This window comes from Eptesicus fuscus, chromosome 15 (genome assembly GCF_027574615.1).
Source record: "Eptesicus fuscus isolate TK198812 chromosome 15, DD_ASM_mEF_20220401, whole genome shotgun sequence".
NCBI lineage: Eukaryota > Metazoa > Chordata > Mammalia > Chiroptera > Vespertilionidae > Eptesicus > Eptesicus fuscus.
In genome coordinates, this window is record NC_072487.1 from 64,760,295 (window position 1) to 64,778,320 (window position 18,026).

The following is an 18,026-nucleotide window of genomic DNA, read 5'->3' on the forward strand; positions in this document are numbered from 1 at the left end:
CTCATCTGATCACCTAGAAATGACCAGTTGATGTCTTAACTAGTTGATGTTTCATTCCCTTTGTACTCTTTCTTCCCTCACCCCACAGGCATTGGTATCAAGCTGAAAATCTAGTTTTGTGTCAATTCTTTAAGTTCTGTGTTCTCTCTTTGGTGTGTTGCCATGTTATGAATGTTCTTCAAAAACGTTTTTGTGTGTGTACAAGCAAAATATTTCATCGCCTGGATGTGCTACAATTTATGAGTGATTTTTTTAAAGACTACTCTATTCAGCATTGGGTGTTAGCATCATAAAAGAAATCTCTGAACTTGGAAAGAAGAAAATAATTTATCTTTAAAATTTTTTATTGTATTTAAACTTAAGTATTCAGCATCCTGAGAGTCACATCCAGATACATAAGCCTTGGTGCGGTCAGGTAGGAGAGGGTTGGAGTTGGGGTAGTTAGTGGCACTCAGGTTAATTGGATTTCCTGCACGGGAATCGGGGGCAGGAAGAATCAGAGTAGAGAGCTCAGAAGAGAGACTATAGGTATCAGAGGTTAGTTCTCTGGGGGCTGCTGTTGGCAGGGACACCAAGATCCATAATTTGAAATCCTGATGGTAATGCTGACGAAAGAATTGAAATACAGTGTTTGTATAGTTCAACAAAAACTTTAATGAACATTAGAGAGCAATAATGGAAATTTAGATAATTAAGAAATCGGCACCTACCATTCCAATGAAGTAACTCTTGTTTTTCAAGTTCACCCTTCCGTGCAGTTACAGCTGGACCCCCAATCTGATCAGAGGCTAACTACTGTCAGTGTTCTTTGGTCACCTGGCGCATGTCCCCATGTCACTTCCCTTATCATGGACATCTCCCAGGTCACTTTCTCTGTTATGACATCTCCCATGTTGTATAGATTCCAGAGTAATTAGGTTGAATGGTGCATATCCCTCACTGAACAGATTTCACATGATTACTTAATCATTTCCTCCTCTGTTGGACATTTTGGCTGTTTAAGTAATGCTACAGTGAACATCTTTGATCATTAAGGCATTTTCTCTTAAAATCCCTAGATATATTCTGAGGAATGAGATAATTGGTACAAATATTTTACACTAGTTAATCATGCTGACAAATTATTTGTCCAAAAGGCTGGTCCAGTTTATGTTGCCACCAGCAATATTATAGAGTACCAGTTTGTTGCTTGTTATTAAAAGACCTGTTCCCTGTATTTATTCAGTGTTGTTGAACACCAAATATACCTGGTGTAGATGTTGATGGAAATACAAGGCATGGCCTCTGAAAGCTTTATTTTTCTAAGGAAGTTGAAAATGTTATACATGACAAAATGCCAAGTAGTTTGAAATCCAGAGCTAATGAATGTAGTTTATATAGTCAGTGCAGAAGATCCTTGTAGGATGGAGCAGTCAGGGAGGCCTTCCAGGAGGAGAGGATACTTGAGTTGATTGAAAAGAGTGAAGTCTGGGTAGTGTGCCTTTGTGGATGAGGTAAGGATGAGACTGGCCAGAGAGTCCTTTTACAGAGGTGCAGTTTTCAGAGTCAATTTTTATACCCCTCACAAAATTTTTAGGTTAACAAAACCTGTGGCATAACAGGTTGTTTTTTTTTTTTTTAAGTTTAAAATAGTTTGTTTTCTTTCTCCTTCACTGTCATCATAAAAATATTCAATAAAATTTGGATGGGGGAACATATAAATGTGTATATCTAGGTACTCATATGTGAAATATGTAATTTTTTTACACTGTCACTTACTCTTGGCAATAAATAGCTAGATAACTATATCAAAAGGGTATTTAGCTATCTCTCTATTGTGAGACATTGTTGGTCCCAAAATTCACTTATTCATGTAAACTCTGGTGTTTCTAAAATAATGTTGTGCTGCTGTTGATAAAAAGCTGCATTCTTAGGCAAAAAGGGACATTTGTTGCCTTGTAACTAAATTGCTGGGAGGATGGATGACTGGGACACTGCCAGGACCTGGTCTCTGTCTCTCTGAGAGCTGACTTCTTTATTTTGTTAATTGTCACCTGAGGATATTTTTTCCAATGATTTTTTGAGAGAGTGGAAAGGGGGTGGAGGGGAAGAGAGAGAGAGAGAGAGAGAGAGAGAGAGAGAGAGAGAGAGCGAGCCATCGAGCAAGAGAAACATTGACGTGAGAGAGACCCAGCGATTAGTTGCCTACTGCACCAGGGCTGTGGATCGGAACCTGCAACCTAGGCAGGTGCTCTTGACCAGGAATCAAACCTGAGACCCTTCAATGCTGGGGCCAGCACTCTAACCACTGAGCCACCGGCCAGGGTGAGAGGGAGTGGCTTCTTTTTCTTGGGCATCTACTTCCTCCAGTTCCAAGTGGTTGGACCCATCCCTGCCAGCCCTGCCGGGATCCCATTTTCCCAGTTCATTACATAACGGGAGGGGGGCGCTCACACTCCACTACCCCCGCTGTGTCTGTCAGGGTGGCCAGAGGAGTGAGATACCGAGAGGCCGGCTTGGGTCCCATGCCCATTCTTCTTTGTCAGAAGTGCGTGTATGCCGTCGTTGTCAGCGTCCCCTGGAACCATGTGTTTGCTTGGAGGGGGATGAGCGAAAGCACTGTTTGGTTTCATGGCCCTGGGCAGACCAAAACCACAGCTGTGCACTCTGAGTGCTTTCCTCAGGTGAGCGTGTCTGTCACTCAGCTTCCTCGCACCTCGTGACTACTTTTCTGCGTCACATATATGTTTCTGACAAGGACATAATGGCTGTGGTTTCTTTCTTTTTGTGTATGTATTGCATCACAGGTATCTCTATTTAACTTCTGGTTATATTCTAAGAATTTGGTTGTGTCCATCTCATATGAATGATTTACGCCTGATCTTGGGGTCACTGGCTTGTTCAGAGTCTGGGAGACATCTTGGGGTGGTGTTTTTGCCTTAGGGTGCTAGGTGCATGCAGAGGCAGAGCACAGCCACCGGCCTCGCATGTCCCATCAGCTTGTTCTGTTAACTGGAGCCCTTCCCTCACCAGCTGCTACTGCTGGTGCTTTGGATTGAAACAAGCAAACGGAGAACCAGACTTCTTAGTGTTCCTGCCCTGGCAAAGGAAAGGAACATTCTCATGTTTAGCAGGTCCTCAACTTGGCATGGGACAGTTCCGTACTGAGATACAAACAAAGTACCACGGAGCACGGAGGAAGGCAGTGCTTGCAGGATCAGAGCAGGCTCTGGGGAAAGTAACTTCTGAACTGGTTTAAGGTTGTTAGATAGGCAAGGGAGAGCAGGGGGATTTTGCATGGAAGCTGAAGGTACAGAGGTGTGAGAGTGTATGTTGTTTTGGGAGAAACAAAATAAGAACATCCAGCTTAAAGTACTCTGGTTATTTGAAGTTTTAAAAATTGTAAATTCTTTTCAAAACATTTTCAGAGGTTTATGGATCATCATGAAATTAAATGAAATGAAAAATGAAGATAAAGGCATTAGGGTGAAGGAAAAATAAGGTGACTGGTGAAATGGAATCAGTGAGTAGAAATGCAGGTTGTGATGCCCGCCACAGTACTGACGAGGGGGACTTAACTTCAGCTGGTAGCTCCTGGCAGCGCAAGTAAAAAGGGAAATTCAGTTACAAGGTCTCCAGTGTCTGTAGGATGAACATGTTAAGATGAAAGGACAGCTTTGCCAGCACTCAGGCCTGCGGGAAGTATTGCCTCTGGTGGGTTTTATAAAGAGTTCTCTGAGCAGTATACAGAATCTTTGACAATGCCCCATTCAATAAAAGCAATTTTGCACAGGGCCAGGTCAATGTCATCCAAGTCGGTAAGCTTGTAAGCATTAAGTTAAGGTTTTCAGTCCCTGGGTCTGTGTGTGGCGGTTTCCCATTATTTTCATGTCTTGGACAACTACAAAGTCCGTGGGAAATACTGTGGCCCTGTTTGTAGACGTGCCCTGACTGCAAGCCTTTGCAGTGGCCCCCTACCCTGCAGCGCTAGATTTCCTAGCATTCCCTGAATTCTTTCTAATGGTAAGCAGTCAGCTCTCTTTTGGATGTGATCAAACCATCCTTTGCTCATGCCAAAAACATTTATTGCCGTCTCACTGTGCCTGCTTTTAAGCATTTCGGGGGAGACAGTGCCTGTCTGAATAGAGGCATATGAATTCACTGTGTCTTATTGTGCATGAACGCTGAGACGTTTGGCCCTGAGAGTCATTTCTCGTTTGTTTTAATTGCCAGCGATTGCAGGGACCCAGTGCCAGTTGACTCAGCATGTGTTGTAATGTGCAGTTTGTTCACTTGTTTATTTAAGGGACATTTCCTGAGTACTTGCAATGGTGCAGGCACTGTGGGTAGGCTGTGGGGAATACAAGTTTGGTTTTTACTTTGGAAGTGTTTTTACAACAAGGGAGGTCAAGAATTGAGGGCCTCACAGATATATCTCTTTTATTGTATTATGCCTCCTTGTCACCAGCGGGATTCATATCCCTTTGAGGAAATTCAGCAGGCCTTCGCAAAAGCAAACAAAAAACCCAGGATGCCCAAGTCAGTGTCCTTACTGTGATGTTTAAAGTGCCCTAGTTTCTGTGGTCTGTCAGGCGGGCTGCTTGGCTCCCCACATCCTTGCCCTCACATCTTTGTCTCGGCTTCATTGCTTGGTTCCAGAGACATAAGGCTCTCCTTTTAGTGTGTGCATACACGTGTGTGTGCTTGTGTGTGTGCGCGTACATGTTTCTGTGCGTGTGTGTGTGCATTTGATGAAGGTGATAGAGCGGTACATCTTTATTTTAGATTTGCTATCTCTGGTTCAGGTGTTCTGTGTGCTATTCAGGGTGTGTGGGAGACAAGAGCAAGTCCTAGTGTTTTTCTTCTCCTGTAGAAGTAACGTATATTAGACATGGGTTTAGCCATATTCCCCCGATTGTCACATAATGCTCTCATCTGTCACGAGACCTGTCATCCGCTTCTCTGACAAGTGTGTGCTTCAGTACCTGGGCACTTAGCTCTGTGGGAATGCATTTGCTGGCTAAAGCCCAAAAATCTAATTAAAGTTGTACCTGCCACCCAGCTGGCTAACCCAGTGCGCTATGACAGGAGCGGGTTTTAATTTCAGGGTAGTTCAGCCTGCACCCCTCCGGTTCTCACGTGTGTTTGTTGATGGGTAGCTCCAAATGAGATTGTGACAGCATCCAGAATATCTCTTGGTGGACCGTAATCAAAACATGGCCCTTAGAGACAGTGTCTGTAGGCTGGCTGGTTAGGGCTAAGACCACAGACCCGAGGCAGTGTGATTTTTACCCAGGGCCAAGCTCCCCTTGCCTTCTTTTGTTTGTTTTAATCAGGTGTAAAGATTTTGAGTTGGTATCCTTGTAGAATCATATGCAGCTTAAGTGTCCTATGTTGGAAGAAGCTCTGTCTTTGCAAATTCCAGTTTCTTATAAGAGAGACCAAATGCAGAGACTTCGGAGTCAAACTGGGTTTGAATCCTGGCTCCATCACTTGTGAGCTGTTGAACTATGAGGCAGGAACTGTGCCTCTCCAAACTGTGGGGTCCATTTCTCTTAGAAGACAGATTAGTTGTAGGGATTACAGGAGATACCACTTAGCATCAGACCTGGCACATCACAAATGACCAGTGAACAGTAGCTGTTTTCATGATGGTGATGCTGCCGCCGCCTTGGGAGCTAGAAACAGCCGTTTTAGTAGGTGTCTTCGGAATAGTGGAAAACAGGGCTGGGCTCGAGTTGGAATCTCAGCTTCAGCAGGTGTTTAAGCCTCTAAGTCAGTTACTTAACCTTTCAAAACTAATGTTTTCTCCCCTAAAATGGGATTGATTGTATCTACTTTGGAATTAAAATAAATGAATAATAAAATACAATGCATGAGAAAGCATCTACTGTGGTTCCTGGCACATAGAGGTAGGTGCTCAGTGTATTACATTCCTTCTCCTCTTTCCTCTTGTCCTGTTTTTAATTGTGTGGCACGTGCTGGCTTAGGACTTTGAATGACAAACCATTGGCTGCTAGAATCTAATAGACACCGTTGACTAATAAATGTGGTCTACCTTTTACCAGTCAAGTCAACACTGCTGAAACTTCCTTCTTGGCCACCACTCACCTCTTCTCTGAAGGAAGTGCTTCTCTGTGCCTGTCCCCCTGATGGTTCCCTCCAGAAAGGGAGTCAGAGCCCTTTGGAGTGGGGCTCGGAGTGGATCAGTGTCTCACGTGTGGGGCTGCTGGAGGAGCTGGTTTCAAGGCTGTTCCCATCAGTGTTCATATGGAATTGCTCTAAGAGAGGCTTTTCCTGATCTCTGGGTCTTATTTTAGGATTTCTGTGCCAGGCTCTGTCCTGGGCACTGGGAGTACAGGACAGAATCAAATCAGATACAGTCTCCGAGAGAATCTAGTAGAGAAATATAATAGAAATGCAGGCAAAGAGCCAATGCTAAGTGCTGATAGAGGGATGGGCCACATGCTTTGGGAGCACAGTGCTAAGAGGGGAGGGGAAGGGGGGAAGGCTCCACTGAGGAGGTGGATTTGAGTTGAGACTGGACGGGAGGTGCAGATGCATTCCCAGTAGAGGGACAGCCCGTGCAAAGGCTTGGGGGCCAGAATGAGCATGGCACAAGGGAGAACAGTAGTGGGGCTGGAGGAGAGGGCAGGTATGCTCCAGGGCACCATCCAGGTGGGGTTTAGAGAGGTGTGGTGCCTGGCAGCTGTTAAGTGACTCAGCTGGGCCTTGACCCCTGCACAGCTTCATTTCCTTTGTTATTTCCATCTTTCTGGTGAAAGCTACATTGAGCTCCTTGCTCGGAACTCCTGCAGTCCTCACAGCCAGAAACACTTTCTGGTTCTCTGTGACAAGGGCTGTCTCCTTCCAGTGGCTTCTGTTTATTTAATTTTTAAGCATGTGGCTTCTTTGTTCAAATGAACTCCTCTGAAGAACAAACATATAAAAGTAGAGCTGCTCAGGGTGAAGTGAGGGAGGAGGCCTGGTACTCCCGCCTTCCCCACCATGTCCTGCTTCTGCCACAGCCCCCAGGAGCCACGAGGCTCCACAGAAGGGGGCTTGGACACCTCGTCTCATACCAGTTCTGGGAATTCGTACATCACGGAGTTCCTACACCTCATTAAGATTTTGGAGAGGTTTCCTTTGTATATTTAAAGGTAACCACTGAGCACTTTGACAAGCTTTTTCACAGCGAACCTGATAAAGTAGAAACTTGATGGATGAGAACCTTCTCATTCTCCATCTGGCCAGAGATAAAACAAACTAGCTGACTGGAGAAGCAAGTGAGAGGGCCTGGCTTTCATTTCTAATGTGATTCTAAGATTATAGGGATATTTTATTTTTCTAATAACCCACTTTTAAAAAATCAGTCTGTTCTAAGAGAGCCTGACATGCAAAAGCATCACTCAGCTCAGTGCTGGTCGAGAGTGTACCTGTGAACCTGAAAGGAAAATTGTCCAGTAGGGTAGAAATTGAAGCCACTCAGTTGATGCCTCAAATATAAACTTCTATGTTTTTCCCCAAGTTGACAGCGTCAGTTTCTGGATGAACATGTAGTCAGATGATATGGATAGTCGGCCAGGCTTGGGCATTGCTAATCCTAGGGCTTCTTGGGCTCCAAATTGCTAGTTTAGTGAAAATAACACAAATAGACCTGGTTTTAAATCCTGATTCCACACCTTTTACTTCGGTTAAGTTGCTTGAACATTTCAAACTTCCATTTCCTGGATGATAAATGGATATAATTAGAGCATCTGCTTTGTAGGGTTGTTGTGAGTTGAATGAGGTGATGGTGTTTCTGAAGGATGATTACTGCGGGTAGAATAGGGAGGGAGGGCTTTGTGGAAGAGGTGGCACTTGGTTGGGTCTTATAAGATAAGCATGCTGTCTCCAGGCAGAATTGAGCGAATTTTTTTTATTTTTCTAGTTGCAGGAGACTGGGTGGGTACAGGTGCAGGGCCTGGAGAGTGTAAATGAAGTGGTTGGGTGAGAGAAAGCTAAAAGGCAAGCTAGAACGTACTGGCGGGAGCCTGGAATGACTGCTTTTAAGGTAGCTTCACTCTGCAGTCAACTCGGAGTCACTGAAGGATTCCAGGCAGAGATGTAATGATCAAGGCTGAGTGTGTGATTTGGTGGGTGAACCCAGAGACAGGGAGAGCAGTTAGGAAGCTGCCGAGGTTGACCAGGTGAGAGCTAAGTTCTGAAGAAGGCAGGGCCAGTGGGATGCGGGAGAGAGGGGCTGAGTGTGCAGGGAGGGACACTTTCCCCCCAATACCTCAGCCTCTGCCCTTCTTCCTTCTTCCTTTCTAACACCCCCTCAAGGGAGGAGGACTGACTCCTCCGGTTATTCAGAGTCTTGCTAATGGGTGGGTTCTAGGTTCTTCCGCTTTCTAACTGCAGATCTCGCTTGGCCTGGCCTTTGCTGGGTAGGTGACTGGCTCCTGTAAGCTGTATATACCCTCCCCATTCACAAAACACAAACAAACAACTCTCAGTGTTATCAGAAAGCCCTGCTCTGGGTATGAGATTTTTAGTCTGCGATGGTTTTTTATGTTTAGCTCCTTTGTTCTGCGGGAGTTTGGGGCGGTTGGCAGGGCAGGATTTGGCACTTGGTTCCACATAAAAGCACCAAATCCTCACTGCTCATTTCTCATGTGCTCTGAATGGAGGATGTGCTGTCCCCTCAGGCCTGGATGTCCTGTTGGATGACAAGGTGTGTGTGAGAGGGAGGGGGAAGAATTGAACCTTGGGGCTGGGTGGAAGGTGATGCTGTGGCCACACAGAAAACCTGAGAATAGAGGTCAGCCTGAAGGATGTGTGTGGGGAGGTGGCGCAGTATCATTTCCTGTGCATCTGCTTCTGAGCTGGCCACCCATCTTGCATTTTCTCATTTACCTCTCCAGGGACCCTAGGAGTTTGTATTATTATTCCTATTTACTGGAAAGGAAACAATCATAAAGATTTAAGTTACCTGTTTTAGCCACATAGCTTTTTAGCAGTAAAGCAGGATGCAAGGCTAGGTCTGCCTGTCTTCACAGCCCTGGAATATTGAAGGAGGTTTGGGGAAACCACCCAAGATTATCAATTTTCAGTTCTGATTGTTTTGCTCAGGCGAGACATGCCGTCTCCATACCTCCCCTAAACGTTTATTATGACTCCACTGGTGCCAAGCACATGAGCCTGTCGGCTGTCTTTGTGTTGCCATGGTAGCTGCTCCTGCTCAAGGCCACCTGAGCACACATTTCCCCATTCCCTGCAGTGGTCCTTTTTCTAAAGCCTTCTCTGACTGCTCTTCACATGCGGTCCAAGGTCGTTGGTCCTGCCCTGTTCTTTAGCAGGAGGGCCTCCGTCCCAGGCTGGGTGTTCCTTCAGTCCTGAGCCTTGGGAAACTAAAATATGAGCTTGGGGTATTGAAATTATTAACCAAGGGGAGCCCATGTCACAGAGTGGTTTTCTATTTCTTTGGTCCTAACAGTGCAGTTAGGTGGAAAGAGCACAGGATTTGGGGTCAGACTGACTTGAGTTTGAATTTCAGCTCTACAGCTTAGTTGTAAAGCTTTGTGAAAGCCTCTGTGAGCCAGTTTCCTTTCCGTAAACATGGAACTACTAATACTTACCATGTAGGCAGTCATTGAGGCTAGAGATGTTTTATGTAAAAATGCCTTGGCCCATGCTTGGCTCATAGCTGGTGCTCGGTAAATAGTAGTTTCTATTACTAATGCTTATAATAAGAGAAATGGTTTATACTCTTTGGTGTCCTGGGACCCTGATTTATGCTGACAGCCCTCAAATCCCCAAAAAGTACACACACACAGATTTGTATAGGCTCCCAGGGGCCCATTCAATGGATCTTAGGTTAAGAACCCCAGTCTTAGGAATGACAAAATTACATGTCCTCTGGGATTCTGAAACAAATTATTTTCATGTTAGCAACTGTTAGGTTGGGGTATATGTGGAAAAAATGTGACACGAGATTAATAGCCTTTCTTAAAACATGTAAGAAGTTCTTAAAACATATAGGTAGCTGAATTAAAATTTTATAAGCAAATGAAATGGAGAATGGAATAAATTATTTCTGACACACACAAAATAAATTATTTTGTGAGCTTGTTTGCTCATTCATTAAATGGGAGCAACCACATCTACCTCATCCATCCATCCAACCAACCAACTAACCAACCAAACAACAGGTATTATTACTAGTAGGTGCCGTTCTGGTTACCTATTGTTGCATAACAAATGATCTCAAAACTTGGTGTCTTAAAACAATGATCATTTTGTTATATATCATTTTTGTGGGTCAGGGATTTGTGTAGGGCTCAGCTAGGTGGTTTTCTGCTGAACACCAGCTGGTGAATGGGCTGGTCTGGAGGGTCCGTGACTCTTCAGTCACATGTCTTGTGCCGCGCTGGCATGGTCAAGGGTGAACCTGAGTGGGGGCGGCTGAAGGCTTAGAAAAGACAGACAAGAGAATGAAAGCTGGGTCTCGGTGGGACCCTGCTTCCTGAGAGACAGCGCTGCCGCCCACAAGCCGTGTCTTTATTTTATAGCAGATGCCACGAGGCAAAGTAAGGGCATGATCAAGATGTTTACAACATTCTTGTGGGTTTCAATCCTACTCAACTACATGCACCTGAACTCTATCAAGCCCACATCACTCAGGCAGGTGGGGCCACGTGTTCGGACCATAGGTTCAAGCTTACAACTACAGCTGTTGGCTATAATTGTGCTGGGAGGGCTCTGCCCTCCAAACTGGGACTTGCACGTGGCCACAAGAGGACTGTGCCCTCTCATCAGTCCAAGGCTTGAACCTGTCCAAAACACTGTAGCCGTGCTCCACATACCCCCTTTTCTTTTGTTTTTAAACACGTCTATTTACATTATCAAAAAACTCTAAACAAATTATTCAGCATAATTAATACATCAAAACAAATTTCTGGCTATTAACAAAACATTCAACTCAGCAACATTAATACAGCAACAAGAGAGAACAAAACTCTGGCTATTAATAATAACAAAACAAAGCCAATGCAATACAGCAATAAGAGAAAAACCAAACTTCAGACATGTTAATATTTTCAGGATATCTTACTCAGAGTCCTTAGATTTGGCTGCACAAGACTTTACAGAAGACTGGCAGCTAACCAGTGCTAACATAGCCATAAACATGGCTGAAGGAGTAGCTTCCACTCCTTGCTTTTCTGCCATTTGCTGGGCCTCAGTTGTTAGCTTCTTCAGCTGACCCCATGTTGGCACCTTGGTCCCTTGCATGTGGCCTTTGTTATCTTCTTCTTGTGTGCCGCAACTCTCAGTCTTTTGAACGGAGGGACAAGGAGCCTTCCTGGGTCCCCTGCGGCGATGTATGTCCTGCTCTGGCACCCAAATCAGCTGCGCTGCTCCCTCTGGATTCTGAGGATCAGGCTGCTTGGACAGTTGGCTTTGGGACTGAGTTGGCTGGAAAGGCTGCGGTAGGGTCGAGAATACAGTCCCCTCTACCTGGTGGGGCCGGGGCTGGCCCCGCTTGAAGTTTTCCTGCCTAGCAGGTATTGGATTATCATTAATATCAGTCCTGGAGCAGCATTCATTTACCCAATGCTTTCCTCTCCTGCATCTTGGGCACAGTCCAGGCTGCTTGTTTCCACTCTCCGTAGCCTTTTGACTTCCATTTTTTGCTTTACAGTCCTTAGCAAAATGTCCTGGCTTGGCTTTAAGCGTCCCGCTGACCAGGTTTTCCATCCTTTGCTTTTACAGTTCCCAACTATCTCTTATTTCCTACCTCCTATTTTCTACTTTATTTTATTTTCTACCTATTTCTAACTCCTATTTCTACTGCTTACTTTCTACCGCTTACTTTTCTATTTCTACCGCTTATTTCTACTTATTTTCTACCTCTATCTGTGAACTATAGGTAGGCTTGGCTGCCCCTGCCCAAACCTCCCTGGGTTGCAACCCCCATAAATTCCACACCTTAACTGAACCCGCAAAACCCCACGAGGTCCAGTGCCTATGAGCAAACAAATTACCAAAATTTTACCTGTACTATCTTCTACTTCTAGTTTTCCACTTAATCTGTATCTAATTTTCTATTTTCTATATTCTATTTTCTACTTATTTTCTCCATAAGAAATTTGAAAATGCTTCTACTTACTTTCTCCTTAAGAAATTTAAAAATGCTTCAATAAGCATTGTTTTTAGGGATCCCTTCCTAAGGTCCTGAATTTCCCAAGTTTTACACCGAGCTATTACCACACCTCGGCTCCCTACCTTACTTTCTGCTCGCACACCTTGGGGCCTCCTTTCACCTAACAATTGTAGTTCCCCCGAACTCAGGCCCTGTTTGGGCGCCACTTGTGCTGCACTGGCACAGCCAAGGGTGAACCTGAGTGGGGGCAGCTGAAGGCTTAGAAAAGATAGACAAGAGAATGAAAGCTGGGTCTTGGTGGGACACTGCTTCCGCAGAGCGCCACTGCCCACAAGCCATGTCTTTATTTTATAGCAGGTGCCACGAGGCAAAGTAAGGGCGTGATCAAGATGTTTACAACATTCTGGTGGGTTTCAATCCTACTCAACTACATGCACCTGAACTCTATCCAGCCCACATCACTCAGGCAGGTGGGGCCACGTGTTCGGACCATAGGTTCAAGCTTACAACTATAGCTGTTGGCTATCATTGTGCTGGGAGGGCTCTGCCCTCCAAACTGGGACTTGCACGTGGCCATGAGAGGACTGTGCCCTCTCATCAGTCCAAGGTTTGAACCTGTCCAAACACTGTAGCCGCGCCCCACAGTGTCTGGTGCCTTTGGGGGAATGGCTGGAAAGCTTAGCACAGCTGGGATTGTCAGTTGCATTAAGGTAGACATACTTTCTTAGCTGATGACAGGGTTCCCAGAGAGAGTGTTACAAGAGACAAGAGTTGGAAGCAGCCATTTTGTTAAATTTGGGCTTAGAAATGGGCACACTGTCACTTCTGCTGTATTCTGTTGGTCCCAGTAGTCATTGCATTGCCTAGATTATAGCTATAGGAGGGGACTTAGAATCCACAGTCTCTTGATAAAAAGAAGGTCAAGGAATTTATGGCTGTCTTTATTTTGCCATGAGTGCCTACTATGTGCCAGGTACCATTCTAGGTGCTTGAGCTTCAGCAGTAAACGAAATACACAAAAATCCCTGCCCTTGTGGAACTTACATTCTGGTGGGGGAGACTAGAAACAAAATTTATAAATTAAATAAATGCTACATTAGAAGATGCAATCAGGATGAATAATGAAGGGAAGGAATACAGAGAGTGAGGTTGTGGTGGGGCTAGTGGTGATTTTCGAAGGGATGGTCAGGAAAGACTGGACTGAGAAATGACGTTTGAGCACAGACTTGATGGAAATGAGGAAGCAGGCTTGAGGAAGTACTTTGCAGGCAGAGAGAACAGCAGGTTTAAAAGCCTTGAGCTGGGAGTACATACACATGGTATGTAAGAGAAACAGCAAGAAAGCCAGGGTTGCCAGAGCAGAACAGGTTGAGGGGAGAGCAGCAGGAGACGAAGGCAGCCTTGCAGCCATCGTAGGTTGTGAAGATTACCTGGGTGAACACGAAAGTGCCTAGCACAGTGCCTGGAACTGCAGTAGCCATTTGACACACAGTAGCTTTTATTACTAACAGAACCCAGGTGTGGGAGCTCCCAGGTCCTCCTCACTCCACACACTGCCCACCGCTCAGCCGCAGCAGTTCCTCTGCACTGGTGCATGCTCTCATTCTGATTAGTAACAGCTCACAAAACACAGCCAGGAAGGCCAAAAAATAACGAACATAATCTACTTCTTCTCTAACAGCATTACTGAGACAGGTGGACTTTGTCCTGATGGCTTTTCTGATGTGGGGGGCCAAGGAGTTGGTGTGTGTGCTTGTGTATGCACACCATGGGTGATTCCTGAGAGATCAACTTTTCATGAGAACCGCCCTTGAAAGTACTTTTATTATGGCCAATTTACATAAGGGGAAATCCAAACAATAGTCAAATACATAGAAATATGGTGACAATCAAAGAAATGCAAATTCAAACTCTTGCGAAGAACCATTTTATACCAATTAAATTAGCAAACATTTAAGAAAATGTCAGTGCTAGTGAGAAAGCAAATCAAAAGTTAGGAAAAAAATTTGTTTTATGCACAGAGCTATTCTTTGCTGTATTATCTGGAGACAATGGGGAAATAGATAAAAATGAATTGTGATATACTCATTGAAATGGCGAAATATGGAGATTGTCTATCTTTCACTGAGTATCACCTAGCGACCACATCTTGTCTTTCCCGTGGACCAGCAGGATGGGGAAAACCCAGTTGTAAGCTCAGATGTACCAGCTCTGTAGATCTTTCTTATCTCTACTTTTTTTGTTTGTTTTTGTTAATCCTCACCCAAGGATACTTTTTCCATTGATTTTTAGAGAGAGTGGAAGGGAAGGGGAGAGACAGAGAAAAACATCAATGTGATAGAGATACATTGATTGGTTGCCTTCTGCATGCAACCGAGATAGTGCCTTTGACTGGAATCGAACTCAGGACTCTTCAGTCTTTGGGCTGACACTCTAACCACTGAGCCAGACTGGCTAGGGTTCATCTCTGTTTTTTTTTTTTTCTTTTTAAATAACTGTTTTCTTGACTTGATGCTGTTAAACTTTTTGTTTTATAATTGTTCTTCAGTTGTGTAATTATTTAATGGGTGTGTGCTGTTTTGTAGGTTGTGGTGTAATGGAATAAATAAATCAAGTAAAATGGGAACAAATTCAAACCATTTATAATTGCATAAAAATTATGGCTGCAGATGGACAAGGACCAATAGGAACATCTACAGTTTGAAAATGGCTAATTTGTTGGCATGACACTAATGTGGGAAATGTTCTTAGTTTTTAACTTTAGAGTTCTATTAATGTCGCTTTAGTATTATTTGTATAATATAAAAAAAACATTCTTTCCTCCCTCTAGAATTGAATTTCTATTTACTGACATTTACAATTCATGATAGGTTCTTGGTCCAGTTGTTTTGGATTAATGGTTTAGGGCAATCTTATCACCATCTGTTTGCCCAAGAGAAAAATTAACATTTAATTTTTAAGGTAGTTTCTTTTAAAAAATGTTACTTTAAAAATGTTTCCCCCTCCATTATAAATATAATATATGCTTAGCATAAAATATTTAAAAAATAGAGAAAAAATAACATAATTAAAAATATCATTTATAATCATGTGTATTTCCTCCAGGTTTTTAATCAGTGCTTAAACATGCACACACACACACACATGCACACACACACGCACATGCACACGCACACACACGCACACGCACACAAACAATTACTTATTATGGAAAATTTCACATACACACGAAATGGGAGAGAATGAACCTCTGTGTACTTGTCACCCAACTTCAGCAGTCAAACAACTAACCTGTTTTATCTGTACCCTTTCCCACCTCCCTCTCTTTCAACACTGAAGTATTTTAAGCAGTTCCAAGACATTACTTCATCAGTTTCTCAGGATGTTCTTTTTTCTTGAATTTATTGGGACATTGATTAACAAAATTAGATAGTTTTCTTTTAATAAATATCATTTTTACTTCAGAAAGATGAACAGTCTTTTAATATTACCAAGTAGCCAATTAATGTTTAGATTTCTCTGATTATCTCATTTAAAAATTGTTTTAAACAGTTTGCTCAAGTCATGATCCAGAGAAGGTATATACACTGCATCAATTGATATATCTTTTAAACAACTTTTCATTTTATTTTTATTTTTATGTCTTATTGATTTTAGAGAGAGAGGAAGAGAGAAGGAGAGGGAGAGGGAAAGGGAGGGAAGGAGGGGGAGAGAGAGGGAGAGAGAGAGAGAGAGAGAGAGAGAGAGAGTTAGGGTAGGCTTGAATGAACCCTGTGGAATCATGTATGAACTCATGTGTTCACATTAACCTTCCCTAACTTTATTAATTATTTAATCCACAGCTTCTTCCTCTTTTCCCCCATATAATTTATTTGTTGAATAAGTTGGGTAGTTTGTTCTTTACAGTTTTCCATTCTGGATTTTGCTGATTGTGATTTTGTAATGGCATTTAACTTGTTTCTCTGCTGACTCTCTTTCTAGTAAATTAGTAGTTAGATAAGACGCATAATCAAATTCAGGTTTAAAATTTTGACAAGATTTACATTATAGGTGGTCATTTGTACTTCCAATAGGTGGTGCATAATATTTGGTACTTCCTGTTTTCGTGATGTTACTGTTGATGACCATTTGCAAAATGGTAATAGTTTAATCACTTCATTCCTTATTCATTTACAGCTAAGTACTTCTATAAAGAAAAACTTATTTTTCATCATCTATTTAGTTACCCTGGGGTGCAGTTCATACGGAAAGACAAAATAAAGAATTCACTAGAATTCTCCAAAGGCAGTTAACTGTATTAGTTTCTATTGCTGTGGTAACAAATTACCATGACCTTGGTGGCTTAACAGATTTGTTGGATAGCTTTGGAGTCTGAAGTCTGAAATGGGTCTGACCAGGCTGAGTTGAAGGTGTCAGCACGGCTGCACTCCTGAAGGCTCTGGGACAGTCCATTTCCTCGCCTTCCCAGCTTTTGGAGGCTGCCAGCATGTCTAGGCCCTGGGCTCACTTCCATCTTCACAGCCAGCAGTGACTGCTGATGTCTTTTTTGTGCTTCCCCTCTTTCACTTTTAAGGACCTTTGTAATCATATAGGACCCACCTGGTTAATCTGTTTAAGGTCAGCTGGTTAGTAAACTTAATTCCATCTGCAACTTTTACCACGTAATTTAGCATATTCACAGATTGTGGGAATTAGGATGTGAACATCTAATTTGGGGGGACATTATTCTGCCTATTATAGTGATCATTTTTTGTTTTTGTTTTAGTATTATTATGAGCTCAGATTTTTATTATCCTCGATGTTCTAATTGTCCTATCCTTGGATAGTGGAAAAGCTTATTCAAGTTTATTCCTCTTTTTTTCCCCCCATATCCTCACCTGAGGACATGCTTAGAGAGGAAGGAGGAGAGAGAGAGAGAGAGAGACATTGATGTGAGAGCTATATGGGCTGGTTGCCTTCTGTATGTGTCCTGACTAGGGACCAAACTCAAAACCCAGGTGTGTGCCCTGACTGGGAATGGAACCAGCAACCTTTCGGTGGCACAGGATGATGCTCAACTAACTGAGCTACTCCGGCCAGGCCCTGAGTTCTTTAGACATGAACATTGAGACTTTGATAGCTTCCTTCCTTTCTGACGTGAGAAGATGTTTGGGCTCACGTTGTATGTTGCTGCCCTGGGTCTGGAATCATTCCTTCCCATAAGGCAAGCTTTAGTGTGCATCAGAACCACTTGGAGGGCTTATTAAAACACAGATGGATGGACCCAACCTACCTGCAGAATTTCTGATTTAATAGGTCTGGATGGGGTCCAGTAATTTGCTTTTGCCATTTCCAGGAGGTGCTGATAACGCTGCTCTAGGGACTACACTTTGAGAACCACTGCTTTAAAGAACCCTATTCTTTTTGGTGGGAAGTGGTACTTAGAGACTACAGTCTGGTGATAGGGATGGTAATGATTCTAGGCTTTTTCAGTAAAGGAAGGAAATAACAGAAAATATAAGTTCATATTGATGTTTCCAATTCAAATTTAGAATTACATATGTTAACTTTTTATATTTTTTCCTCTTAGGCTTAAAGTCTTGGTTTTTATGACATTAATAATTACTTATTTAATAAATATACACACAGTTTCAGAATAACAATACCAATATTATTTCTTATAACATTGTATTAAAAACAGTTTAAGATTTTTTTTGCAGCAGTTCCTTTTGTCCTTAGAAAAATATCCCATTAGAGATACACAAATTACTTGGCTTTAAAGTTATTGAAATCATTTCTTTCTGTTTGGTTAACTAATCAACTCAGTACACAGATTCACTTGTTGTTTTTGCTCTGCTTTCAGTTTTAGGGAATTTTAATTTTATTTTAAAAATAATTATCTAAATATTTAAATGGTTTCAAT

The 18,026-nt window shown here is 43.0% G+C and overlaps 1 protein-coding gene across 2 annotated transcripts in view; it reads left to right on the forward strand.

Annotated features, from left to right (window-relative positions):
• CDK5RAP2 (CDK5 regulatory subunit associated protein 2) overlaps positions 1 to 18,026 on the forward strand; it is a 147,340-nt gene that overhangs the window by 45,049 nt on the left and 84,265 nt on the right. The gene's annotated exons all lie outside the window — the stretch shown is intronic.